Raw genomic sequence first — 27,070 nt, forward strand, 5'->3', positions numbered from 1 at the left:
CGTATAGTTAAAGCCATGGTTTTCCCAGTAGTGATGTATGGAGGTGAGAGCTGGACCATAAAGAAGGCTGGAACACAAAACGTGTGCTTCTCTGAAGTTTTGCAGGGTAGTAAAATAAATAAATAAATGCATGTATTGGTGAAAATAATATGCCAGTGCAGTATACAGTGGTACCTCTGGATACGAACAGCATCCGTTCTGGAGCCCTGTTCGCATCCTGAAGTAAACGTAAGATGCGACCGCACATCTACGCGTGCGCGGGTCGCATTTCGCCGCTTCCGCTCATGCGTGTGACGTCGTTTTAAGCATCTGTGCATGCGCGAGCGGCAAAACGCTCTCCGTTACTTCCAGGTCACCGCGGAGCACAACCTGAAAATATTCATCCCAAAGCTACTTCAACCTGAGGTATGAGCGTATTAGGGAAAGCTGTAAAAATATGTATATTAGCCAAGGGGAAATACATTAAAAAATGGGGCACGTTATTAGAGAGGTGCATTAACATGCTGGGGGTTTTTTCGTGTGCTGATGAAGAAAAAGAGCAGAAACTCATGTGGAGAACACTGCTGGGAGTTGTTTATGTTTGCTTTCCAACGTATTTCTTACCGATAAAGAATTCGGCGTGGCGCATGCAAATTTTCATTCTGAAAGCGTGGCCCAGAAAAGAAAAGAAAAAGTTTGAGAACCGCTGGTTTAGAACATTTTTTACCCTGCTCTACAGCCACAAAGGCTCCCCCAGCAGATTGTTGTTCTTTAGTCATTTAGACTTGTCCGATTCTTCATGACCCCACTCCTGCCTTCCACTGGTCAAACTCATGTTGGTAGCTTTGAGAACACTGTCCAACCATCTTGTCCTCTGTCCATGGGACTCTCAAGAGTCTCCTCCAGCACCATAATTCAAAAGCACCCATTCTTCGGCGACCAGCCTTCTTTGTGGTCCAGCTCTCACTTCCATACATCACTACTGGGAAAACCATGGCTTTAACTATACGGACCTTTGTCGGCAAGGTGATATCTCTGCTTGTCTCAGCAGATTACATATGATCAAAACTAGACCGTCCCAACCCGCAGGTTTAGGAATCTAATAAAGCATCACACACAAAGCAAAAGGGGCAGGGAGGGGAGAGGAAAATGGAAACAGGGCACCAATGTCTAAACCATCATAGAATCATAGATTTGTAGAGAAATGACCAGCTGGCATATTTCAGGGCCAGGAGGTCCCTGACTGAGCTGTCTTCTCCCAGCAAATCTGATGGAGCAAGCTCCACCTCGCAGCTCTCCCACTGCTGAAATGAAGTGGGATGGGACTTTAAGTATCTCAAATGAATAAACAAGGTAAACAAGGTCCATGCCAAAATCCTGGCAACCCTGCCCATTGGGTGTACCTTCCCATCTCAAAGTCCCAGGCCTAATTCCCTTCCCACGGACCTTTCATAAATTGAGAGCCAGTGTGGTGTAGTGGTTAAGAGAGGTAGACTCGTAATCTGGTGAACTGGGTTCGCTTCCCCGCTCCTCCACATGCAGCTGCTGGGTGACCTTGGGCTAGTCACACTTCTCTGAAGTCTCTCAGCCTCACTCACCTCACAGAGTGTTTGTTGTGGGGGAGGAAGGGAAAGGAGATTGTTAGCCGCTTTGAGACTCCTGAAGGGGAGTGAAAGACAGGATATCAAATCCAAACTCTTCTTCTTCTAATCTCATTAGAAACTATCGGATTAAAGCGGCTGAAAGCTCCATTTCGACACACATCATTTTACTTCAACTCGCTTGTGGAAACAACTCACAGGTCATGAAAGAAAGAAGGTTAACAACAGGAAGATTTAGAGGAACTATTAGAAATGACTATCAAAAGCAGTAGAGATATGAGATGATCAGAGCCCCCCCTCCGAACTTGAAGCATAGGAAGTCCCAACAAAATAATAATAATAATTTGGCAGAATATTTGCATTATTTGATACGTATATGTATAATTTGGAAGATTTAATGTGATTGGATTGGATTGTGAAAATGGAAAACTTAATAAAAATGATTTTTAAAAGAAAAAAGAAAGTTCCGTTTTGACAAGGCGCAACTAGTCCTGGTGCTCAGCGCATCAATCCAGGCTGCCCTGAGTGCAAGCCGGCCAGAGCATTACGACCGAAGAGATGCCTCCCTAATGCCTTATTGCTTTTCCAATATCGGTTTCCCTCCCCTAGTTTATGAATCTAATGTCCCCCAAAGGACGGGCAGTAATTCTTTGCTGGTTGCCATTCCCAAGGTGGCGAGAGGAAGCAGGTCCTGAGCATATGATCTAACACTGAGGCCGTTATATATGTGAGGCAGTCCAGCTGTTCCATTGATTTGGGCTACATGATGTCGCTTTATTGATCCTGCTGATCGGGGAGGGCAGGCAATCATCAGGAGGCAAGGGGAGGGGGGGTCATTGGAAACAACGCACCATCTTTCCCTCATTTACGCTCCTCCGTCCAGGCTTAATGGCCTGCTCTAATTTGTCTAATGTCTGCTAACAGCCAATCAATTGGCAATAAAACTCGGGCTGCGTCTTCGCTTGCAGGAGGCAGCCGCAAGGGCGATTTGCAAACTCTGCAAAGTGAAGATCGCTGCCAAGGAAGATTCAGGGTTCTCCCCCAAAATCCCAGGTAATGTCTGGGCTAGAATTTGCAGCTACTGCTATGAGGAGGAAGCCTTTATAGCAGGCATAGGCAAACTCGGCCCTCCAGATGTTTGAAGACTACAGTTCCCATCATCCCTGACCACTGGTCCTGTTAGGGAGTTGTAGTTCCAAAACATCTGGAGGGCCAAGTTTGCCTAAGCAATAAACACACAAGATGTAACCAGCTGTACTTTTGAATAAATAAGGTAAAGTGGTACCTCAGGTTACATACGCTTCAGGTTACATACGCTTCAGGTTACATACTCCGCTACCCCAGAAATAGTGCTTCAGGTTAAGAACTTTGCTTCAGGATGAGAACAGAAATTGTGCTCCGGTGGCGTGGCAGCAGCAGGAGGCCCCATTAGCTAAAGTGGTGCTTCAGGTTAAGAATTTAACCTGATTTTAGTGAAATATCTTCTAATGTACATGTTTTTGTATGCAGTTTGTATATAAAAGGAAAAGGGACCCCTAACCATGAGGTCCAGTCGTGGAAGACTCTGGGATTGGGGCGCTCATCTTGCTTTATTGGCCAAGGGAGCCAGCGTACAGCTTCCGGGTCATGTGGCCAGCATGACCAAGCTGCTTCTGGCGAACCAGAGCAGCGCACGGAAACACCGTTTACCTTCCCGCCAGAGTGGTACCTATTTATCTCCTTCACTTTGACATGCTTTTGAACTGCTAGGTTGGCAGGAGCAGGGACCGAGCAACAGGAGCTCACCCCTGTTGTGGGGATTCAAACCTTCCAATCGGCAACCCCTAGGCTCAGTGGTTTAGACCACAGCGCCACCCGCGTCCCTTGCTTGGGGGGGGGTATTTTTGCACTAATCACACAACAGAAGCGAGGCAAAGAACACAAAAGCACACCAAAAAGAAATTGTGGTGTATAAAGTTGCAGGCTTTTTTGCAAGAAGCTCTGGGGCATGCAACGAATAGAAATGAAAGCAGTATGTTGGCCTTAAATCTTTTCCAGGCACAGACTCGTGTGAAAATCGTGATTGCACAGAACCAGCCTGATTCTGTCATGAGTGCAAATCCTCCAAAATGCACCAGAATGGAGAGGCCTTGGGGTGTCTCAAGGTATCATCTAGCGCTCAGTGGTGCTGACCCCACCAACACAGAGCCAGGCTTGCCAGGCAACTTTCTCCACAACTGAAGAAGAAAAAGAAGAAGAGGAAGAGGAATGCCTCACATATTTGATATCCCACTTTATCACTACCCTAAGGAGTCTCAAAGCGGCTAACATTCTCCTTTCCCTTCCTTCCCCACAACAAACACTCTGTGAGGTGAGTGGGGCTGAGAGACTTCAGAGACGTGTGACTGGCCCAAGGTCACCCAGCAGCTGCATGTGGAGGAGCGGGGAAGCGAACCCGGTTCACCAGGTTACGAGTCCACCGCTCTTAACCACTACACCACACTGAAAGCAAGTCAATGTTCTAAAAATCCATATCAGCAGCACTCACATCTCATTCTAATCCCAGCACAAGGCAGCAGCTGGAGAGGCGGCCAGCAGGACACCTGGGAAGCTCTGCTATTGGCAAAGATGTAGGTTGTAATCCAAAGAAAGCATCTCCCAGTGACCCCTTTGTTAAGCCGGACACCCAACCGAGATGCAAAATTAGGTCAAAGCAAGGCCTCTGTGTAAATCAAAGGGCTGGAGCGTTGCTGATCCTTTCCGGTACACTGTATAGATTGCACACACACGGACTCATGCAGGGAGAAAGTTCAAGTAGGTCATTGCTTTCCTGGAAACACCTAAGGTAGAAGCCGCAGTACAGAGGACCTCCCTCTCCACATCCTCACCGTATGCCAGCCAATCAACAACGTCCTCTGGGTGGCTCACAACTGTGCAAACCACATAGCTGAATCAATCTATGCAGAAAAGGACCGACCACAGCAGCCAGCATATAACCATCATTAGGCAACATGAAAACAGAGCCATAACCCAGCCAGCATGGAAAACAAAATAGTTCAAAAACTGCAAAGCATTTTTTTTAAACCCTAGTTGTTCAAAGTTCTGGGGAAATAATAATAATAATGACTTCACCTAGCATGGAACATATCTTCTTTGTCTTTTATTTTTGGGCTATCACTTGCAGCCGAAGCATAAGCAACAGGTGAACCTCTCTGGACATAGTGTCCTATAACTGGGGAGCCACCACCAAGAAGGCACTGTGCATATGTTTGGCATGCCCATAATCCATGAGCCACCTCTCAAATAAACCTCTCCTGAACATGTAATATACTGTACTTGAGTCAATGTAAAAGTATACCCTCCCATCACTAAGTCCCTTCTCTGTGTTCCCCTGCCATCAGCAGTGTGCATGAGAGAGACACTGAGGGATAGGGCCTTTTCAGTTGTGGTGCCCAAATTATGTAAAAGCCTCCCTAGATAGGTGACTGTGGCCCCAAGACTGTCAGCTTTTAGACAGTGAAAATTTGTTTTTTAGAACCACTGCCTCCTTGAAATATTTCAGTCTGAAGCAATTTATTTATTTGGATGCCTTTTTCCCCCACGATGTTCTTGTTTTGTCTTCTGTGAGTCACCAAAGACAGAATGTGAATGAATAAACTACACTATTAGCATTATTATTTCACATCTAGACAGTGCTGCGTTTGATAAATGGGCATGTCTGCTCTGTTCTGTCCAAAGGACTGAGCTAAAATGCAGCTCGTTCTTCACAAAACTTTTCACTGTCTTTTGGGTGATGCAAACAGAGTGGGGGACATGCACAGCACAGTCCCATCCTCTCTCGGAAAGCACTTTGCCAAAGAGGGAGGGGCAACAGATGCGAATTGGGACCGGTAGGGCAGATGGCAGGGAGATTAGCAGTAGGTGGCGCCAGAGCCCATGAGAGGAACCAGAGCCATTGGCAAGCAGAGCCAACTAATTCTGATTCTAATTCTGACCCTATCTCATTCCCTGTTGAGTTCTACAAAGCCAGCACAAAAAGCCCCTGGTTTCTCCAGAAGGTCTCTGAGGCCTCTGTCAGGGCCCTGAAACATAACTGGGGAATTAAGGTGAATGGAGGTGAATTCAGCCACCTCACCTGGTGCTTCTCTTCAGTGTCCCGTATCATAAAAAGAGAGAAAGTTTAATTAAAAAGAAAAATGGAGACGGGCATCAGCAACAGTGGGCCCTGGCATCTGCCTGACCATGCCAGACTTGTCACAGTTGAGAAGAAGAGGGCTGTGGCGTTTGCCTTTCTAGGTGTGTGACATCATGCTGGGTTCATAAGGAAAGGGTTAACTAATTGTAAAATGACTAACCAATGGAAACCCAAGGGGAGGAGTTAGAGTTAGAGTTAGAGTTAGAGTTAGGGTGGTTGAAGGGACGCGGGTGGCGCTGTGGGTTAAACCACAGAGCCTAGGACTTGCTGATTGGAAGGACGGCAGTTCAAATCCCTGAGACGGGGTGAGCTCCCGTTGCTCAGTCCCTGCTCCTGCCAACCTAGCAGTTCGAAAGCACATCAAAGTGCAAGTAGATAAATAGGTACCACTCTGGCGGGAAGGTAAACAGCGTTTCCGTGCGCTGCTCTGATTTGCCAGAAGCGGCTTAGTCATGCTGGCTACATGACCCGGAAGCTGTACGCTGGCTCCCTCGGCCAGTAAAGCGAGATGAGTGCCGCAACCCCAGAGTCGTCCGTGACTGGACCTAACGGTCAGGGGTCCCTTTACCTTTACTAGGGTAGTTGAGAGGTCAGTTTGGAGTTAGAGAGGAGATGGAGAAGATAAGTCTGTGGGTTGGGCTAGTCTGATGTGAGAGAGTGAGAGAATCTGTTAAGAGGAGTCAGTCAAACAGTTGATATAATCAGTCAGAAGGTATTAGGAAGGAATAGGCCGGTAAAGAAACTAAAGTTAATAAACTGACAGGAATATTATCTGAGAAACTATAAACTTGTTAAGGCTTATAAAATAAACTTATTTGTTTGGTTCAATTTTAACTGCCTGGACTGTGTTTTACCCGAGAGTAACAGGTTGGTGGCAGCGGGGAAGCAAGCACAGTGGTGGCACAGGGATCAATAGACCGTTAAACGTCCAGGGACCCTGTGTGATTGCCACAAGAGCCTTCACGTACTGGGGACATCCCCATGGACACAACCCACTAGGAATTTCTTGTGCACAAGGAGACCTCTTGCTCATCTCAGCAAGTTCCCAGGGGAGAACATCCTGGGCTTACCTCCCTTTTCACCAGGCTCAGAGTCCTGTACCCTGAAGGCCAGCGATAGTCTTGGGCCACCGGCCACGGTGGGAGGTGATTCAATTCACCTCCATCTCATCTCTCCTCTGAGTGAGGGCCCTCCGCGCCAAGCCCACACAACAATAACATTCCCCAGTCAATTGACAGATGACATAATTTTTGAAATCTTGGTTTACACACACTCCCACCGCGCTGGCTGATTGATAAATTAGACACTTACAAGGCTTGTGCTAATCAATGGGAAGCGTTCGTTTGTAGCAACAAGAGGCAAGCTCGGGAGAGCTCATTTTTCAAGGTAACAGCCTGCCAAGAGCAAGCATTCAGCGCGCAAGGAGCCCTGCCAAGGCATCCATTAGCCGAGGCTGGGCTTACCCCAGAAGCAGCCGGCCTCTGCCAGGAGGAGCAGGCCCTACCCTTCCTGGGGGTTTTTGACATTGGGCAATGGATTTCCACCTTCGGCGGAGCTTCGCACACAGTGTCCTGCAGGACATTTAGTATGCAAAGAATGTCAGTGGCTGTGAATTCTCTGCACTGAGCTTCTAAGATATTGTAATCACAGAATAGTAGACTTGTAGAGCTGGAAGGGACCCGAAACATCCTCTAGGCCCAACCCCCTCCAATGTAGGAATCCCAGCTAAAGGATCCCTGACAGATGGCCATTCAACCTCTGCTTAAAGACCTCCATGGAAGGGGAGTCCATAACCTTCTGAGGGCATCTCTTCCACCGTCAAACAGCTCTTAAGGTAAGGGTAAAGGGACCCCTGACCATTAGGTCCAGTCGTGACCAACTCTGGGGTTGCGGTGCTCATCTCACTTTACTGGCCGAGGGAGCCGGCGTACAGCTTCCGGGTCATGTGGCCAGCATGACCAAGCCGCTTCTGGCGAACCAGAGCAGCGCACGGAAACGCCGTTTACCTTCCCGCCAGAGCAGTACCTGTTTTTCTAATTGCACCTTGAGGTGCTTTTGAACTGCTAGGTTGGCAGGGGCAGGGACCGAGCAACGGGAGCTCACCCCGTCGTGGGGATTCAAACCACCGACCTTCTGATCAGCAAGTCCTAGGCTCTGTGGTTTAACCCACAGCGCCACCTGTGCTCTTACTATAGAATATAATTTAAAGCACGCCCAATGGTCATTTAAACTGCATGCTGGGGACTGTAATTTTTTACTCACAGAGCCGCATTTCCATGAACCCTTCATTCCCAGGAGTTGTTTGTTTGCTTTCCCCTGCTTCAGAGGGTAGGACCCAAACAATGGATTCAAGTTACAAGAAAGGAGATTCCGACTAAACATCAGGAAGAACTTTCTGACAGTAAGAGCTATTCGACAGAAGGAGCGTCTCCATCCCCATCGTTCAGCCCGGACACTGAGATCCAGCGCTGAGGGCCTTCTGGTGGTTCTCTCACTGCAAGAAGTGAGAGGGCCTTCTCGGTAGTGGCACCCGCCTTGTGGAACGCCCTCCCATCAGATGTCCAAGAAATAAACAACTACTCTACTTTTAAAAGACATCTGAAGGCAGCCCTGTTTAGGGAAGTTTTTAATGTTTAATGCTGTATTGTGTTTTTAATATCTGACTGGGAGCAGCCCAGAGTGGGCGGGGTATAAATAAGTTGTTGTTGTTGTTGTTGTTGTTGTTGTTGTTGTTGTTCTTCTTCTTCTTCTTCTTCTTCTTCTTCTTCTTCTTCTTCTTCTTCTTCTTCTTCTTCTTCTTCTTCTTCTTCTTCTTCACATTCTGTTTCCTACAGCCTCAGCTTTGCCTGTTTGGAATCAACTGCTTGCTTAGGCACCCAGAAGCCTGAGAGAGCCCGATAACTCATTCCTAATCTTTCCTATCAGGAAGTCCTAGCTGGTTTAGCGGCACTTCCATCCACATAAACACATTTGGGGATCTGTCCGCATGTGCTGCTGATTGCATGAGGACGCATATGACGTGATGCTTGGAAACTGTTCTTGTGGCGACTCACTTGCAAAGCTGGCAGGCCAGACACTGTTCTTTAGTTGGGGATGAGATCATGCCTGCCTCACGCACACGGAATGCAATGATGACCTCCTGGGATCTGGAGGGGGGGGAATGACTCCAAAGAAGTGTAGCAGGCCTTGCCACAAAGGGGTCTTTGACTGACTGGTGTGTGTCATCAGGGAAACGGGACTGAAGGCTTTTTGAGATCACCACGATTGCCCAAGCAATGCACAGCCACTTGAAAAGATGCTAGCCGGACTGCAGCAGACAGATGTACATGCTCAGACTGAGAGTCAGTGGGCACTCAAAGAGAAACAGCTCCCCTCTTTGAATCACACACAAACAAACACAAACACCACACATGGATGAACTATTGGAAAACTGAACCCAATTGCCTACCGGAACTCTTTGGCACGCATAGTCTGCAGAGTTTGGCTTGTGTTTTTTTCTGTTACAGAGTAGGCTTTGCCGATTGCAATCTCTAGGACTTGCATTGTTAGAAAATAACAAGGTTGATTATCATAGAACCGTAACGGGCCAGCGTTGGAAGGGACTGCAAGGCCCATCTAATCCAACCCTCATGGAATCACAGTTAAATAACCCCAGACAGATGGCCATCCAACCTGCGTTTAAAAACTTCCAGTGAAGTCTTCTCCAGTGAAGCCCATTTCACAGTAGAACAACTCATAGGGGTCGTCCACATTTCTGCTTAAAAACACATGGGTCCGAGTGGTTTTCTGCTTGACCCACACTTTCTAGGCATGAGCCCAAGCAGTTTCCCCCTTGCCTTGCTCCTTTCCAAGGGAAAACCCGCTCTCTAGTGCTCATTCAGAGCAAGCATCAATCCGGAGAAAACTTAAATTGTTGTTTGCTCCAACTGAACACTAAAGAGTGGTTTTTCCCAATAAGAAAACAATGGGGCAAGAGGAAGCCCTTACTATCAGAGAGTTCTTCCTCATGCTTAGTGATAATTTCTCTTCTTGTAGTTTGAATTCATTACTTCAGGTCCTACTCTCTGGAGCATCAGAAAACAAGCTCGCTCCATCTTCCATGTGAGAAGCCATTCAGATCTTTGAAGATGCTGTCCTATCACCTCTCAGTCTCTTCTCCAGACCAAACATCCCAAACTCCCTCAATATTTCCTCATAGGGCTTGGTTTCCAGACCCTTGGTCATCTTGGTTGCCCTCCTCTGTACACCTTCCAGCTTGTCAATATTCTTCTTAAATTGTGGCACACAGAACTGGACGCACAATGCCAGGTGCAGTCTGACCAAGGCAAAATAGAGTGGGATTATTATTTCCCTTGACCTGGACACTAGACTTCTGTTGATGAAGCCCAGAATAGCATTAGCTTTTTTTGCTGCTGCATCACACTATTGACTCATGGTAAACTTGGGTTCTGCTAAGACCAATTGTTTTTGGTCACGTGTACTGCTGTCAAGTCAGAGGTCCCCTATTCTATATTTCTGCATCTAATTCCTTAGAATAAAAATGCCATTATTATAGGAAGTGCCTAACTTCAATAGGAGTGTGTGTAAACCAAGTTTGTAGATCTAACCTAACAAATCTAGAGAAGATGAAGGCAGCTATGTTTGCTCCTTTCTTCTCAGAGGATAGATTCAAGGTGATCTCTCATCTTGAGGTCCCACAGAGAAGTGTAGGAGGAGGAAGTTGTAAACAGGATTCAAACTAAGATGTACCTATCTATACATCAAAGAGGTAGGGAGGTCAGCTGAGCAGTTAACTTGGGATAGTCTGGAATCTGGAGGTTCTTAACTCTATCTGACTTAACCACACAAATCCATCTTTTGAAAGCTGTGTTGTGCCCAAACTTTCAAAAAGAAAACCACAATTTCTGTACGTATCATAGAGAATAGGGAGGCACATGAAAATAGAAAAGTCCAGGAGTGCTAATGAATGCACTGGTAGCCCAAATATGTCCTGAAATTCAGGTAATTTGGGCGTTACAGCAATGGTGGCTGGATTGCTCAGAGCAGACCTGTTATTTTGCTGCCAATGCTGCCTGCAGCCTTGCACAATACCCGGCCTCTTTATTCATTTATTGGCAGATTTATAGACTACACTTTCATAAAATATATATATAGCCAGGTAGTATACAGGACACAATATTACAACAATAAGAGCAGTAAATGTGTCCATAAAAAGGTTAGTCAATACCGGTCAGTTATAAAGAAATTCACACTTCAAAGGGTGGTCTGAGTAACATGGCCGTTAGGAGATGTCTAAAAGAAGGCAGGGATGATAGCTGCCAAACCTCTCCTGGCAGGTAGTTCCACAGGGCAGGGTCTGGCACACTAAAGGCTCAGTCCCTAGTAAAGTCTGGCTGGACCTCAGGGGTGTGGAGGAATCACAAGAAGGGCCCATCAGAGGATCTCAGTGATTGAGACAGACCATAAGGAATCTGACAGGACTAATATGTGATTCCTTGGGGGTGGGAGGTGGGCTAGATGACCCTTAGGGGTCTCCTCCAACACTACATTCCTATGTTTAGGGTTCTTTGTGAATTAACCAAATAACATCAAACCCAGCCTGGTGGCCACCTAACACAGTTTTCTCATCATCAATGTGTTTGTTTCATAGAATTAGGGAATCATATAAATGTAGAGATGGGAGGGACCACACAGGTTGTCTAGTTGCAGGAATCTTTTGCCTAACATGGTGTATGTTTGATTATCGTCTTTCAAATCAACTACTCTATTCCAAACTTAAAAATGGAAAGACTCTCTGAGGGCAAATCTTTTTAAAATGTAGTATAAACACGGACAACTGGGAAACACTGGCCTGCGAGCGCTCCAGTTGGAGAACATCCTTTGCCAAAGGTGTCATGGACTTTGAAGACGCTTGAACTCAGGACGAAAGGGAGAAACGAGCTAAGAGGAAGGCAAGTCCGGCAAACTCCCATCAGAAACCTATGTCCCCACTGTGGAAGGATGTGTGGATCCAGAATTGGCCTCCACAGTCACTTACAGACTCACTGTTAAAACTGTGTTTATGGAGGACAATCTTACTTGGCTACAAGTGATAGCCAAAGAAGAAGAACCTTGAACCCACAGCCCTGAGATTAACAGTCTCTTGCTCTACCAGCTGAGCTAAGCAAGGCAGATTTGTTTATTGCACCTTCTTTCCAGCAGGGAGCTCAAGGAGACATACACATTTCTCCCTGTTTTATCCTCAAGATGACCTTGCAAGGTAGGTAAGGCTGTGAGTGAATGATGGACGCGGGGCCACAAAATGAGTGAGGGATTCAAGCCCTAGTCTCTCTCTAACCTCTGCACCACCACATTGGCTCAGAGCATGGGTAGGCAACCTAAGGCCCGGGGGCCACATCTGGCCCAATCGCCTTCTAAATCCGGCCCCCGGACGGTCTGGGCATCAGCATGTTTTTACATGAGTAGAATGTGTCCTTTTATTTAAAATGTATCTCTGGGTTATTTGTGGAGGAGTGAGGATGCGAACCCGGTTCACCAGATTACGAGGCTACCATTCTTAACCACTACACCTCCCAAGTTCAACCCTGGCATCTCAAGGTAGGGCTGGGTGAGAAGGCTGTCTGAAAACCTGAAAAGCCTCTGCCAGCCAGTCCCATTAATACTGAGCTAGATGGACCAATGACCATAGCTGTCAACCTTCCCTTTTTTTGCGGGAAATTCCCTTTTTCAGTGCCGTTTCCCGCTGCTTCCCGTTGCTATCCCGGATTGTTAGATGTCCCGTGGACTGTCCCCGGGACAGGTGAGGCTGGTGATCCCTTATTTTTGAGGCTCCCCAGGACAGGTGAGGCTGCTGATCCCTTATTTTCAAATCTGAAAGTTGACAGCTATGCCAATGACCAGATACAGTGTAAGGCGCCTTCTTCCCCTCCTAAGCCAGGCATAGGCAACCTAAGGCCCGTGGGCCGGATGCGGCCCAATCACCTTCTCAATCCGGCCCCCAGACGGTCCGGGAATCAGCATGTTTTTACATGAGTAGAATGTGTCCTTTTATTTAAAATGCATCTCTGGTTTATTTGTGGGGCATAGGAATTCATTCATATTCCCCCCCCAAAAAAAAATATAGTCTGGCCCCTCACAAGGTCTGAGGGACAGTGGACTGGCCCCCTGCTAATAAAGTTTGCTGACCCCTGGCCCAGAGCATTGCCTTCTGCCTGCTGCTGTGAGCTACCTGTGCCAAGCTTGCAGCGTCGAATGTTTTTCTTTCCATTCTGCTTTGCCTGTATTCCTGGCTAGTTGAAGCGACAGCTCAGGTTGATTCCTCTCCCTCTTCTGTCCTTCCTTTTGCTGTCCCTGAAGCTGTTCACGGAAGGCGGGGAGAGGGAAGGAGGGAAGAGCGAGGAGCGCCTGTCGCTCACCGGCCTGAGCAATCGCCCTCCTTTGGGAACCTGAGGCAACCCGGTCAATGAAACTCTACCCAAAGTGGTTTTGACATGAGGTCACGGACCGAGACAACGCAAGGTCAGGAGTTCAGCGTCAATACAACAAGTGCCAGTCACTGCACAAAGGCGGCGGAGATCAGACATGGCTATCAAGCGAGGGCTGTCCGCAAGAGCAATCGAGCACCGAAGACAGAGCTCTGGCGGCTGCTTACTTCAGAGACGCTTCTCTCGGACTGTGCCAGGCCTTTTCTCCACTGCCAGGTCTCCTCAGCCTCCCGCCCCCTGCCTTTCAGACACAGACAAGCCAACAAACCAATAGACCATAAAGAAAGGAATCTCACAAGAACATAAGACGCGCTCTCCTGTTCTCACAGTGGCCGGTCAGATGCCCGTGGGAAATCCACGAGCAGGATCTGAGCACAAGAAAAGTCTCGCCCCTCCTGTGGTTTCCAGCAACTGGCATTCAGAAACATCGCTGCCTCCAACTGTGGTGGCAGAACGTGGCCATTGCGGCCAGGAGCCATTAGCTCTTCCATGCAACGTGGAGAAATATGGTAGCTAATGGAACCATGGTTAACTCCTGAACCACAGGATCAAGTGCTTGGTCTATGAATAATTGAAAAAAAGAAATCAGAAAACACGTGACTAGGTTGAGAATTAAAGCTTTGGCATTTGCTTTTATGGACAGGCAACAAATACAGTGGTACCTCTGGTTGTGAACAGGATCCGTTCCGGAGCCCCGTTCGCAACATGAGAGAACGCAACCCGTGTCTGCGTGGGTCACGATTCGCATGCACATGTGCGCATGCACATGACATAATTTTGCATGTCTGCACATGCCCGAGTGGCGAAATCCGGAAGTAACCCTTTCTGGTACTTCTGGGTCGCCACGGGACGCAACCTGGAAAAATGTATCATGAAGCAAACATAACTCAAGGTATTACTGTATTGTAACAAAGGGGAAATATGATATATTGTAAAAAAAAAAACAGCAGAATGCAATCGGGAGGATAATAAATCAGAAATGGAAGTTGAGGGAAGTCCAAAGGGAGGGAGAGATATTATGCAAATTGTATGTTGTGGATAGAAGTACATTTGTGATGAGAAAAAAATAAAATTAATTTAAAAAATTAAAAGAGAATTAAAGCTTTGAGGGTATAACTAATCACTAAAGCCATTTTTAAAAATTCAGAATCACAGAATTATAATGTTGGAAGGGCCCACTAGGGTCATCTAGTCCAACCCCCTGCAATGCAGGAATCTTTTGCCCAACCTGGGGTTTGAACTCACGACCCTGAGATTAAGAATCTCATGCTCTACCAACTGAACTAATTCATTGTACATTCTCTCTGTTAGCTTATGAATTTCTCTATACTTTTTTTTCTTGCAGTCTTTTTCTTGTGGTGCAGTGGCAGCAGGAGGCCCTATTAGCTAAAGTGGTGCTTCAGGTTAAGAACAGTTTCAGGTTAAGAACGGACCCCCAGAACAAATTAAGTTCTTAACCCGAGGTACCACTGTATTATTATGAACACTACATGGTGGCAAATTAAGTATTTCATTCTGAAGGTGCGTGCAGCAGTTACAACAGCAGCCAGGCTTTCTAGCTGCTTAGAGCTGCGGTCGCCTGCAAGAGTTATAGCGGAGATGTTTGAAAGAGGCAGCCTGTGGACCACCTAATGACTCTGCGAGCAAGTGCAAAATCAGAAGGGTAATACATTCCATATTAGCCTGGGAGACGCGGATGAAGTCAGCAACTACAGAAGGAATGCCTCTTGTCAGGGAACTGCCATCGGAACGAGAGGAGGAGGCGAGGCTCCATGACGATGCTGGAGAGGGCCCAAGTAGGGAGAGAGGCAGGTCTCCTGTTGGGGAAGAAAATCAGCGCAACACCAGGGATGGAGGGGGGCCAATGGGGGAAGCAGAGAGCAGGCTCAGAGACTCTTCACTGGACACCAGCGGGGAGAGCACAGGTCCTCCACTACCCATGCCCTCCCTGCGCAGAAGACCTCTGCGCAGGGAGAGTAGGAAGAGACTGGACGTCAAACAACTTTTATGTTGGAAAAGGTTTAAGAAACGCCCACTGTCGGATTCTGCCAGTGACTGAACAGCCACGAAGTGAAGGGCTGTCCAGCCAGGAAAGGTTTAACCAGGCCACCTAGCTAGGAGTGGCGGCAACTTACGCACGAGCAGCCCCATATAACCATTACACCTCTGATGAAACATTTACTCTCCAGCTCAGTATTATAAAGGCCTCCCTTCATGATGTTTTGGACCCTCCTTCCTTGGAGGTTTTTAAGCAGAGGTTGGATGGCCATCTGTCATGGATGCTTGAGTTGAGATTCCTGCATTGCGGCAGGGGGTTGGACTAGATGACCCTCGGGGTCCCTTCCAATGCTATGATTCTACCATTCTCCTCCCTTTTACACACCAGTCCCTCTGTCCACCTCACAAGACACCAGGCTTTGTTCCCAGCAGCAGCTCCCAAAAATCAGCAATAGTGTGCACATTTTAGTAATGCTGAAACAGACCAACGTAGCTCATTCTCTCTCTCTCTCTCTCTCTCTCTCTCTCTCTCTCTCTCTCTCTCTCTCTCTCCCGCCTTCCCCTGCTTGCCAGTTCTTTCATTTTCCGCTGCTCCCCTTTGAGGAGCAGAGGAGGACACCTAATTAGAAAAAGGAAGAAACTCTTGTTTGCACACACAGATCTTGGCAGGCAGGCAGAAGAGGAAATGCAGCGGGGGAAATATTAGTCGGCGCCTTAATATCTTGGCAACCAGGGAAGGCAAAATGCAAAGGAAAGGAAGTATCTAAGGGTTTTTAATACTTCCTCTTTCAGATAAGATAATTTCTTCTGAAGAAGCGACAGAGTGCATGGGGGCTCTGGGAAAAGTCCTCATCGGAGTCTAGGGTCGGTGGGCTTTAGTTCTTCAGGTTTGTGTCATACAGTGGTACCTCAGGTTACACACACTTCAGGTTACAGATGCTACAGGTTACAGACTCCGCTAACCCAGAAATAGTACCTCGGGTTAAGAACTTTGCTTCAGGATGAGAACAGAAATAGTGTGGCGGCAGCGGGAGGCCCCATTAGCTATTGTGGTGCTTCAGGTTAAGAACAGTTTCAGGTTAAGAACCGACCTCCAGAACAAATTAAGTTCTTAACCAGAGGTACCACTGTATTAGGGTTAGGGAGCACTGGGGATGAGTTTATGGAACTAAGCAGGCAATGGTCTGAAAATGTTTGGAAACTGCTATTTCTGGGTTAGCAGAGTCTGTAACCTGAAGCATCTGTAAGCTGAAGCATCTGTAAGCCGAGGTACCACTGTAAAACATTATTCAGAACAGCGGTCTGCATGACTCACTAGGGAAGATAATAGCGCAACAGAATTCAAAGCAGTAACAATTAATTGAACATTCAAGATTCAATTAAAAGTATTTAGTTTTAGCTGAACAAAACTGATGAACGTCATCCAGCGATACTAGCTTTTTAAAGTTTGATAATCACCTGTACCTCCAGCATCCCAAGCTTTCCCCCTTGCCACTTAGCACAGATGCTGAAGCTGAGGCTCCAGTACTTTGGCCACCTCACGAGAAGAGAAGACTCCCTGGAAAAGACCCTGATGTTGGGAAAGATGGAGGGCACGAGGAGAAGGGGACGACAGAGGACGAGATGGTTGGGCAGTGTTCTCGAAGCTACCAGCATGAGTTTGACCCAACTGCGGGAGGCAGTGGAAGACAGGAGTGCCTGGCGTGCTCTGGTCCAGGGGGTCACGAAGAGTCGGACACGACTAAACAACTAAACAACAACAAGGTAATTCCCCCCTAGGGGGTGGTACTGCCCAATTTGGGTACTATTGGTGTAGGCGGTGCCAGCTCATCCTAGCTCCAAGGTGCAGGAAACGGACAATCAGAGCTTCCACTGTGGTGCTGGTGTCCCAACATCTCCTGCTGACCTATGGATCAGGGCTTAGAGGGCAGCTGGGGAGGAAACGAATTTCACCAATTGATGGAACTTAGCAGCCGGCAAAATTGAATCAAGCCACACTTTTCCGAGATCTTCCTTGACCTGTGCAAGTTAACTGCCAAAACCATCTGACAGAGTGCTTGTCATGGGGATAATCTTCTGTGCAAAACATGCATTAGGAAATGAAGGGCATCTTTGCTAAAGGACAGTAATTCCATATAATTTCTCTCTCTCTCTCTCGTCCATCCGCACACTCACTTACTGAACTAGCCTTACAACTGAGCTGGGAGAGGTGACAAGACAATTTTGACTGCCAGTTGCCACGAGGTGGCAGCATATAAGTGAAAGCAGTTTGGTGTGAGCAGAATGGGGGGGAAGATGCACCTGCAATCAGGTTCTGGTCCTAAAGGGATCTTGTTCAGAAGGAGGGTTTTTTTTTCTTTCCAATTGCCTCCTGGCTAGATCTGTGCATTGGAAGAGAAACAAACCTGATGCAAATTCTAGGAAGTTGGATGCTAACAACATACCCCTTTTGCTATTTTCTGTCTTGTCCTGCTCAGAGTAGTCAGAAGGGATCCTCCACTTCCCAGCTTATTCAGCCCTATGAGACTCCCCTCCCCTGTGTGCCTGAGTATCTGACCAGTTGCTGCACTGTGATCTCATAAATGACATCACAACTTCTCGTTGGTCAACCATTGTGGCCTGGAACCTTTTACATTGGAGCCAGTGTGGTGTAGTGGTTAAGAGCGGTGGACTCGTAATCTGGTGAACCGGGTTCGCTTCCCTGCTCCTCCACATGCAGCTGCTGGGTGACCTTGGGCCAGTCACACTTCTCTGAAGTCTCCCAGCCCCACTCACCTCACAAAGTGTTTGTTGTGGGGGAGGAAGGGAAAGGAGAATGTTAGCCGCTTTGAGACTCCTTAAAGGGAGTGAAAGGCGGGATATCAAATCCAAAACTCTTCTTCTTCTTTTGCTATTTTCTGTCTTGTCCTGCTCAGAGTAGTCAGAAGGGACCCTCCACTTCGTAGCTTATTCAGCCCTATGAGACTCCCCTCCCCTGTGTGTCTGATTATCTGACCAGTTGCTGCACTGTGATCTCATAAATGACATCACAACTTCTCGTTGGTCAACCGTTGTGGCCTGGGACCTTTTACAAGAATGCTGGAAACTTATTTCCAGCTCAGGGGCCTCATTTCATCATACTTGCCCTCCTGGGGGCCATATGCCAGGGGTATGGGTGGGGCTAGAGACAGAAGAGGATGAATCGAGAGCCAAAAGTGGTTCGGGAAATGGGCATGATTCTTCTCTTGGCCCAGTAGGGTGCATCCCAGCCAGTCAAAACCAGTTGGAGAAGGCATAGAGCCAGGCTGCGAAGGGGGATATAAACTGGGTGTGGTCCAGGAATGGGAGGGCAACCTTTGGAGCCAGACAGAGTTCCTGTGGCCCCACAAGAAGCAGTGATGGCCACCAACCTAGTAGACAGCTTTAAAGGAGGATTTGACAAATTCATGGAGGAGAGGGCTAGCAATGGCCACTAGCCATGTCTATGTTCCGCCTCCACTGTCAGAGGCAGCAGTGGTTCTGAATACCAGTTGCTGGAAACCACAGGAGGGGATAGGGCCCTTGCACTCAAATCCTGCCCCATAGGGGTATCTGGTTGGCACAGTGAGAGCAGGATGCTGAACTAGATGGGCAACTGGCCTGATCCAGCATGAACCTAATGTACGTACAGTCATACCTCACATTACGTTTGCTTCATGATATTTTTTCCCAGGTTGCGTCCTGTGGCAACCTGGAAGTACCGGAAAGGGTTACTTCTGGGTTTCACCACTCGCGCATGCGCAGACACGCAAAAATGACATCTCGCACATGCGCAGAATCGCAACCCACGCATGTGCAGATGCGCCGCTGTGGGTTGCGTTCTATTTATGTTGCGAACAGGCCTCTGGAACGGATCCCGTTCGCAACCAGAGGTACCACTGTATGTTAAACTCACATTAAAAACAAATGGACAAAACACATGCCTGGGTCCTGCAAACAACAACCGCTTTGTCCCCCGGTTCCTAATGTGTCCTTTCCACATGGACCCATCTCTTTATTCACCACATATGGGGAGAATCTTTCTCCTTCTCCCCACGTAGACTTGCTTCTTTGGCCATTTGCATCGAGTTTTAGCCATTGTTCTCTAAAATTCCTCCGATCCCCAGAATGGTGAATGAGTGGAACACCAGCAGCTTCTGCAATTGGTGGTGGGTTGGGGAGGAGAGGGAGGGAGGGAAATATCTCCCCAACCCAGTTTTTCCTTCAAAGCTCTCCAGGGTAGTGAGTAATTTCAAGGACTGCAACAAATGAAGAACAGCTTTTGAGGGCTGAGCAAAATGAAAGAAACATGTCCATGTTGCCAGGCTCAGAAACTCAGGTGAGGGAACACGGAAAAATGTGAGCCTGGAGAACGTCCTCCTACCTGCAAGCTCCTTCGGTGCTTTAAATTGCACTCCTTGCACTCTGTTTCAATGAATCCTAGAATTATAAACTTGAGAAGGCTGCAAAGGGTCATCTAGTCCAACCCCCTGCAAAGCAGGATATAGGGTCATAGAACTGCAAAGTTGGAAGGTACCAAAAATGAGTTCAGTGAAGCTATTGGTCTCCTCCTCTTCTATGTTGTTTGAGCCTTAGGTGTTAATGTCCCACTCATCCAAAGTTTGCACAATGGATAATATTCCCATGGTCCCGGATGTAATGCGATATCCATGAGCCCAAGCCAGATCTGATCGTGCCTCTCCGCCTTGCTCCTTAGCATAATGCAACATCCGTTTTTGCCTGCAGCAATTTCTTCGCCGGCATTATCGGTCACCGCCACCGCCAGTTTCCAGCCTTTTCTTCCCCAACGGGAATGCTTTCCAGAGCAGCCAGGGAGGCGGGTCTCCCACTGTCATCTGCGCAGCACATTTTACGCCTCCTGCAAAGGGGCTTTCAAAGCTGCTCTCAGCTGGGTTGTTTGTACAAACATGTGTATTTGCTGTGTCAACACACATTAGGCAGCAAATGTATTCCGGGGGAAAGGAAACAGATCAGGAGCAGAACCCATCTTGAAAACAAAAAAACAAAAAACTGAAACCACTTGCTGAGGACATCACTGGATGTTCTCAGAGGAGATCCAGAGCTGGAGAGCTCGGCACGTATCTCACGAGAGGGGAGGACCGTAGCTCAGTGACAAAGCATCCTCCTTGTATTCAGAGGGTCCCAGGTTTGATCCCTGGTATCTCCAAGCAGGACTGGGAGAGCCTCCTCACTGGAACCTTGGAGAGGTGCTGCTGGGAAGGATTCCCTGTCTGAACCCCCAGAGAACTGCTGCCACTCAGTGTAGACCAGTATCTCCCAAACTTGAGTCTCTAGCTGTTTCCGGACTACAATTCCCATCATCCATGACCGCTGGCCTTTCTAGCTAGGGATGATGGGAGTTGTAGTCCAAAAAAACCAGCTGGAGACTCAAGTTTGGGAAACACTGGTGTAGACAATTCAGTGGTCTGAATCAGGACAGGGTAGATTTCTATGTTCCTAGGAGCTGCCATTTTTAAAAGCACCCAGCCACACTTCGCTGTGTCCCAGTAGCTCATTGGTTTGGCATGCAGAAGGCCCCAGGATGCATTTTGGTGTATGTGCTCCTGGACTTGCATGAATTAGAGCAAAGCCTTCTGGCACACAGCGTGAGGGATCCCAAAATGTAGTAGATGGTAATGTCACCAGATTAACGAATTGTATAAACTGGATAAGAAAAATGGTTTTGCCTTGGAAAAATCTAAGTTGGAGACGGAGTTGTTAGATACTGAAGGTAAAAACTTATCTAAAATGTACAAGCTTTTGCTGGAGTGGCATACGAAAGATGAACAAGTTAAATTGGTGATGATAGATTGGGCTAGAGATTTAGGATTGAGGACTGGGAAAGATTGTGGAAGAAAGGGGTGAAGTTCACCGCATGTACTTTGTTAAAGGAAAATATTATGAAAATGATGTATAGATGGTATTTGACTCCTGTAAAATTAGCAAAGATGTATCATAATTGTGATAATACATGCTGGAAATGTAAAGAAAAGAAAAGAAAGGAACATTCTTTCATATGTGGTGGACCTGCTCTAAGGTGAAAGACTTCTGGGGAAAGATTTATAATGAATTGAAAAAAATGTTGAAATATACATTTATAAAGAAACCAGAGGCCTTTCTTCTCGAAATAACAGGTTCAGAACTGCCCAAGAAAGATGTGAATCTATTTTTGTATGCCACAACTGCGGTTCGTATTTTGTTAGCTAAAAAGTGGAAAACTCAAGAATTACCAACAGTAGAAGAATGGCAGATGAAGATGATGGATTTTATAGAGCTAGCCAATCTAACCGGAAGAGTCCGTGACCAGAAGGAGGAGGAACACCACAAAGAATGGAAGAAATTCAATGATTATTTAGCTAAATTTGTTAAACTAAAATAACAGGAAATAGCGTCCAGATACTTAATGGGCTTAGGATTGCATTTATGTTAACTGATAAAATAATATGTTTAATACAAGAAGGAGAAGATTTAAGGATGTTAATGTTTAATTTAAAGGGTATAAAAATTGGGATTTGGAAAACCATTATAAGGATATGCAATGAAATTCAACTAAGGCGAAACGAGGAAGTCGTCCTACAAAGTAAATAACTGTTATTTTCAATAAGGTTATGATTTATGTTTGTTATGTTTTGTTTGTCTCATGTTTTTGTTTGTCGTTGATATTGTAAAAACCAATAAAATTTTTGAAAAAACAAAATGTAGTAGATGAAAGAAGCTGGGAACTGATGGGAGTCAACAAGCCAAGCCTAAGGGGGGATCATTGCCCTACCAAAAAGCCCTCTCTTCCCATGGTCTATGCAATGACAGAGCAGGTGCTCTGCATATCATCTCAGTATATTCTGCCATCTGTATCCTTCTATGTATTTTTTAAAAAAAATGCATACATTGCTTCTTAGTCAAGATTTCCAAACCGGTGTACTACAGAAAGACAGTTAACTCATCAGATAAGAATCAAATCACAAACAAAAGGTACAGCAGCAGAGATTGTGAGGTGTAGCAGTTAGAGTGTTGGACTAGAACCTGGGAGATCAGGGTTAAAATCCTGACCCATGATGCCCACTAGGTTACTTTGGTCCAGTCGCTGCTTCTCAGCCTAACCTACCTCACAAGGTTGTTGTGGGAGTTTAAAAATGAGAAGGGGGTGAAGAATCGTGTACACCACCTTGATCTACTGGGAGAAAAAGGTGGGAGAGAAATACAATAACTAGAAATAAAATAAATAGTGCAATCATCACCCTGAACTCAGTGGTCATGAAAATGCTCAGGTATTTAAAGAGGCATTTAAACATGCTTTAAAACACTTGACCTGGCACTGGAAACTTCAAATATTGGCAGGCAGACCTCTTTAGAGTTATTGTATTGTATCAACTGGGTACCAGTGGCAAAAAGGCCCTGTCTCCGTCTGCCATTGAAATCAGGGGCACTTAAGAGAAAAGACCTTGCAGATCATAGTGCTTGGTGCTCCAGAGCTCTTTCCCTTTGCCACACTTTAATGGAAATGAGGGCAACATGGACTCCAACTCCCTGACCATTGACCATGCTGGCTGGGGCTGATGGAAGCTGGAATCATCAGGGCCGTCTTTACCCAGGGCGCAAGAGGTGCAGGGCACCCAGGCGCCAAATTCTAGGGGGCACCAAGTGTATACCGGTCCGTCTTGATCAGTGGCAGTAATGGAGAGAAAGTCCCCACCCCCTCCTCTGTTGCTCTGTTACTCCATAGCATTATATATTCCCGACGAGTCAGGAAACAAAAGCAGGTTTTTCTGCTGCATTGTTGTTACAGGTGAGCGATGAGCAATCCCCCCCCCCGAAAAGCTCAACAACTTTGAGTTTGCCCCTTCCCAAAAAGCTCAATAAAAGTTAATTTGGGGACGCGGGTGGTGCTGTGGGTTAAACCACAGAGCCTAGGGCTTGCCGATCAGAAGGTCGGCGGTTCAAATCCCCGCAATGGGGTGAGCTCCCGTTGCTTGGTCCCTGCTCCTGCCAACCTAGCAGTTCAAAAGCACGTCAAGTGCAAGTAGATAAATAGGTATCTTTCCAGCGGGAAGGTAAACGGCATTTCCGTGCACTGCTCTTGTTCGCCAGAAGTGGCTTAGTCATGCTGGCCACGTGACCCAGAAGCTGTACGCTGGCTCCCTCGGCCAATAAAGCGAGATGAGCCCCACAACCCCAGAGTCGTCCGTGACTGGACCTCATGGTCAGGGGCCCCTTTACCTTTTAAACTAAATTTGGGGCTGACGGGCAAATCTTTGCACCCTGCCAGTGCCTTGGGGATAACAACATCCGAAAGGGCATCGTTTGCTTAGACGGAGAAATGGAATGCAGGTTTGAGTTATGGAGATGGGAGTGCCCTTGGTTTCCAAAGTTTGAAAGTCTTTCCATTTGCAAAAAAAGTGAGGTCAGCTGTGGAACCTGCAACACCTCACCTTTCAGCAGATGCATGAATGGCTGCTGAATCTCAAGGGGTCCATAGAGACAAGAATCTGTCTCCTGGCCTCAGCCTCATGGCACACTGCATGGCTCACTCTACCAAAAGAAGTTCAGTTGTGTCTGTACCAAATGCTGCATATATTCAGCATGCTCTCTATATTTATACACACACTTCCTGTCTATTAAAATCAAAACCATCAGGGCCGCTTAGTCCAAAAAACACCCTTGCTCCAAATTTAGCAGATGCTGACCTGAAGTCATGTCCGCCTTGTGCATTTTGAGTCCCTTCAAGATATTGGCACCAAGAGGCCGCTATTCTCTGGAATGGCGATTCCCTCCCGCTGCAAATCCACTATCTAAACAGTTGGGATTTGAGTCCCATCTCTCTGTCCTCTAGACGTTAGGCGTATTTGTGCAACTCAAGCCAATATTTACAGAAACAGCCTCTTATCCAAATAGCCAAAGCGTTGCCAGGCCCAATAAAAGAAGAAGAAGCAAACATGTTTCCTTGTAGAAGGAAAGAAACAGCTCCAAAGGCAGTGTGAGAAAACAAGGATGCTGGAAAAGCAAACCTACTTCTCCCCTCTTCACCCCCCACCCCACCCATCACCCCCCAATCTCTGCACATGCTGCTTCCATCTGTTTGGCATCATCTAAGAGCTGTGGTTTCCAGCAACTGGTATTCAGAAGCTTCGCTGCCTCTGACGGCGGAGCAAAGCACAGCTATTGTTGCTAGTAGCCACGGAGAGCCCTCTCCTCTATGAATTTGTCTAATCCTCTTTTAAAGCCATCTTGGTTGGGTTGCTATCACTGCCTCCCGCAGGAACGAATCCCACAGTTCAGCTGTGTGCTGGACAAAGAAGGACTTTCTGCCCGTAATATTCCAGTGCTCAGCTTAATTGAATGCCCACACATCATTCCAGCTAACAAAGTTGAATGATGTGTGGACAGTCCAATGCTAATCCACCACTAATGCACTTTTAAACCACACCCACACACATACAAAACCACCAGTCTGGAGGGGCCTATATTATATGGAGAGGCCACAGCTCATCCGTCAAACATGATGCGAGCTGAACCTTCATTTGGCTTCATCAATGGGAATGGAAAAATGGGTGTGCTAGCAAGTGAAAGACGCTTCAGGTTAGATGGTTTGAGTTCTGTGGTGAGCAGAATCACCTTCTTCACTAATTCACAAATTAAGGGGTTGGGCAGGTCACAGCCGGGGTTGTGGGAGGTGATTTGGGCTTAAACACTCTGTCAGAAGCTGCTTCCCAGCGGGTGAGCAGAAAGGAGAAAAGCAAGGAATCTTTCTGCTGCACAAATCTGACCAGCCTTGCCCATTTTCTCCTTTGAAGCATCCATCATTTCATCCCACACATTGATTTTGTTGTGTTGTTTTAAGCTGCGCTGTTTCCTTCTTTCAAGAGATGCTCTCTTCTCCTCTTCCCCCCCTTCCCCCTTTTCTCGTTCTCTAAGAGACAGAGGAATTTCACTGTCAGCCCCAGCAGAGGTGGGGATTTCAGGGGGCAGCTTGATGTTAACTGCCTTACAAAAAGGACTAGGCAGCTGGGTCACCACACACATCACCGCTGCTCGCTCGGCACGTGACTCTGGTCGTGAAGCTTCGCGGGCTGATGGGACCGCAATGTATCGCTCCTGTGGTTTCTGAAGGGTCCGGGCCCCTTTCAGAAGGGTGCCTTAAGAATAAGGTGTCTGGACTCAGATCAGAGAGTTTTGAAATCATGACTTACTTAGCAGAGGAGGGTAATAACAACACTTGCCAGTTGAAATCCGCTTTCTCATTTGCAACCCCAACATTTCCTGAACAAATGTGCATTCAGAATAGGATGCTGGACCAGATGAGCTGGACCTGATCCAGCAGATTCTTCATATGTTCTTGTGTTAGCAACATTTATAGGGTTCTGCACCCATAGTTTAACGCGAGAAGAGGAAACCAATGAAGGAAGGTGGCACGGCTTGAAGGACAAACAAAGTACTGCCTGGCTAACTGTGCTATTTCTCTCTTCCCAGGTAGAAACACCCCCTCAGGATCTTTGCTGTGCAGCCACCTGTCTGAGCTCATTTCTCTCCCCTGCCCACACACACTTTGCCAGTGATGGATCAGGGATATGCCGAGCCGATTCTTAATAACTGTACAATTTACTTAACAAATTTTGAGCTTGTAGTACAGCTTTGTTAATATGTTTAATTTATTGTTACATTTCCTCCAGGTTAATGGTTTACGGGGCCCTAACAATTTAATCTCTGTAGTTATTATGAAGTGCTTGTTTCTTGTTAAAGTGGAAAACGGAGCCGACCGGGGAGATTTACGTGTGATAAACTGGGCCAGAGGGGAGCGCGCGCACACATCCCTCTATTAATAAGTGAAAGAGGCTTTCTCCAGGCTTGCTCGAGTCTCTCATTAAGGGAGCATCTCTGGCTTTCCCTTCGCTAGGCCTGAGAGCCAAGGTGCCCGCAAACAACTCCCAAAAGGAGATGCATCTCAGAAGCAAAGTCCCATTGGGGGGAGCAGCTTCTCCTTTCCACTCTTAATCGCTTCTGTTGGAATTTTAATGTGCAACAAACTGATATGGCGGTGCCTGCCCTCATAAACACCTCTGAAAACGTACAAAACGAACTGCATAAATAAACTAACCCACAGGATAATAGCAAAAGAGAATGAGTGGCATTTATTTACATTTAGTCCTCGGTCCCCGTCCCCATCTTACGAAGAGAAACTGCTGTGTCTCCTCCAGCAGAATTGCAAAAAGAGTAAATTGATGGGAGTTGGTTTTTGTTTTGTTTTTTCTTTTTGCTTTGCTTGTTTGCAGGATCAGGCTTGTCCTTCAGCCAGGTGGCATGTTAGAGATGGCTCCCACAGCCCAGCCCATTAGTAAATCCACTGAGCCCCATGAAATCAGCCACTGGCTTTCGGCAACTAATGTTTACAGCTGGATCACTGTGCGTTTCAGGCTATCAGGAGAACAAGCCCATTAATTCGTGCTAACATGGCTGTGGAAGGCACACACCTTTGTAGGTGGTTCAAAGACCCCTCTGTGGATCAGCCCTGAGGTTTTTGAAGAAGCCACTGCAGCCAAAACCTTGCAGAGGAGAAGGCTTATTTCAGTGCCGGAACAAAGCATTTGGCTCAGACCTCTGTCAGCCTTTCAGAATGTATGTGTGAAAAGGTTCTCTTGAATATTTCTCTAAAGATCTCAGGGCAGTTCGCAAGATAAAGAAATACAGGATAAATGCACTAAATAAATAGTTATAACAATAACCCCACTCCCATTTAAAAGGCCACAGAATATTAATCAGCCAAAGGCCTGTTTGAAGAGGAATGTTTTTCTCCTGGAGCCGAAAGGTTTATAATGAATATTCGA

The 27,070-nt window shown here is 46.9% G+C and overlaps 1 protein-coding gene across 3 annotated transcripts in view; it reads right to left on the minus strand.

The window, feature by feature from the left end:
• Nucleotides 1–27,070, minus strand: part of PLXNA4 (plexin A4) — a 567,107-nt gene that overhangs the window by 273,096 nt on the left and 266,941 nt on the right. Inside the window, exon 1 of one of the 3 annotated variants that reach the window (XM_081926701.1) lies at nt 17,681–17,797. The exons of 1 other annotated variant lie outside the window; for it this stretch is intronic. The gene's annotated coding sequence lies outside the window, so the exon portion shown is untranslated. Of the gene's footprint in view, nt 1–17,641; nt 17,798–27,070 lie in introns of those variants that run through there. One more of the 3 variants, XM_081926702.1, reaches the window with a different exon arrangement.

The sequence above is a fragment of the Podarcis melisellensis genome (genome assembly GCF_964234715.1).
Source record: "Podarcis melisellensis genome assembly, chromosome: 10".
In the NCBI taxonomy this organism is placed as follows: Eukaryota; Metazoa; Chordata; class Lepidosauria; order Squamata; family Lacertidae; genus Podarcis; species Podarcis melisellensis.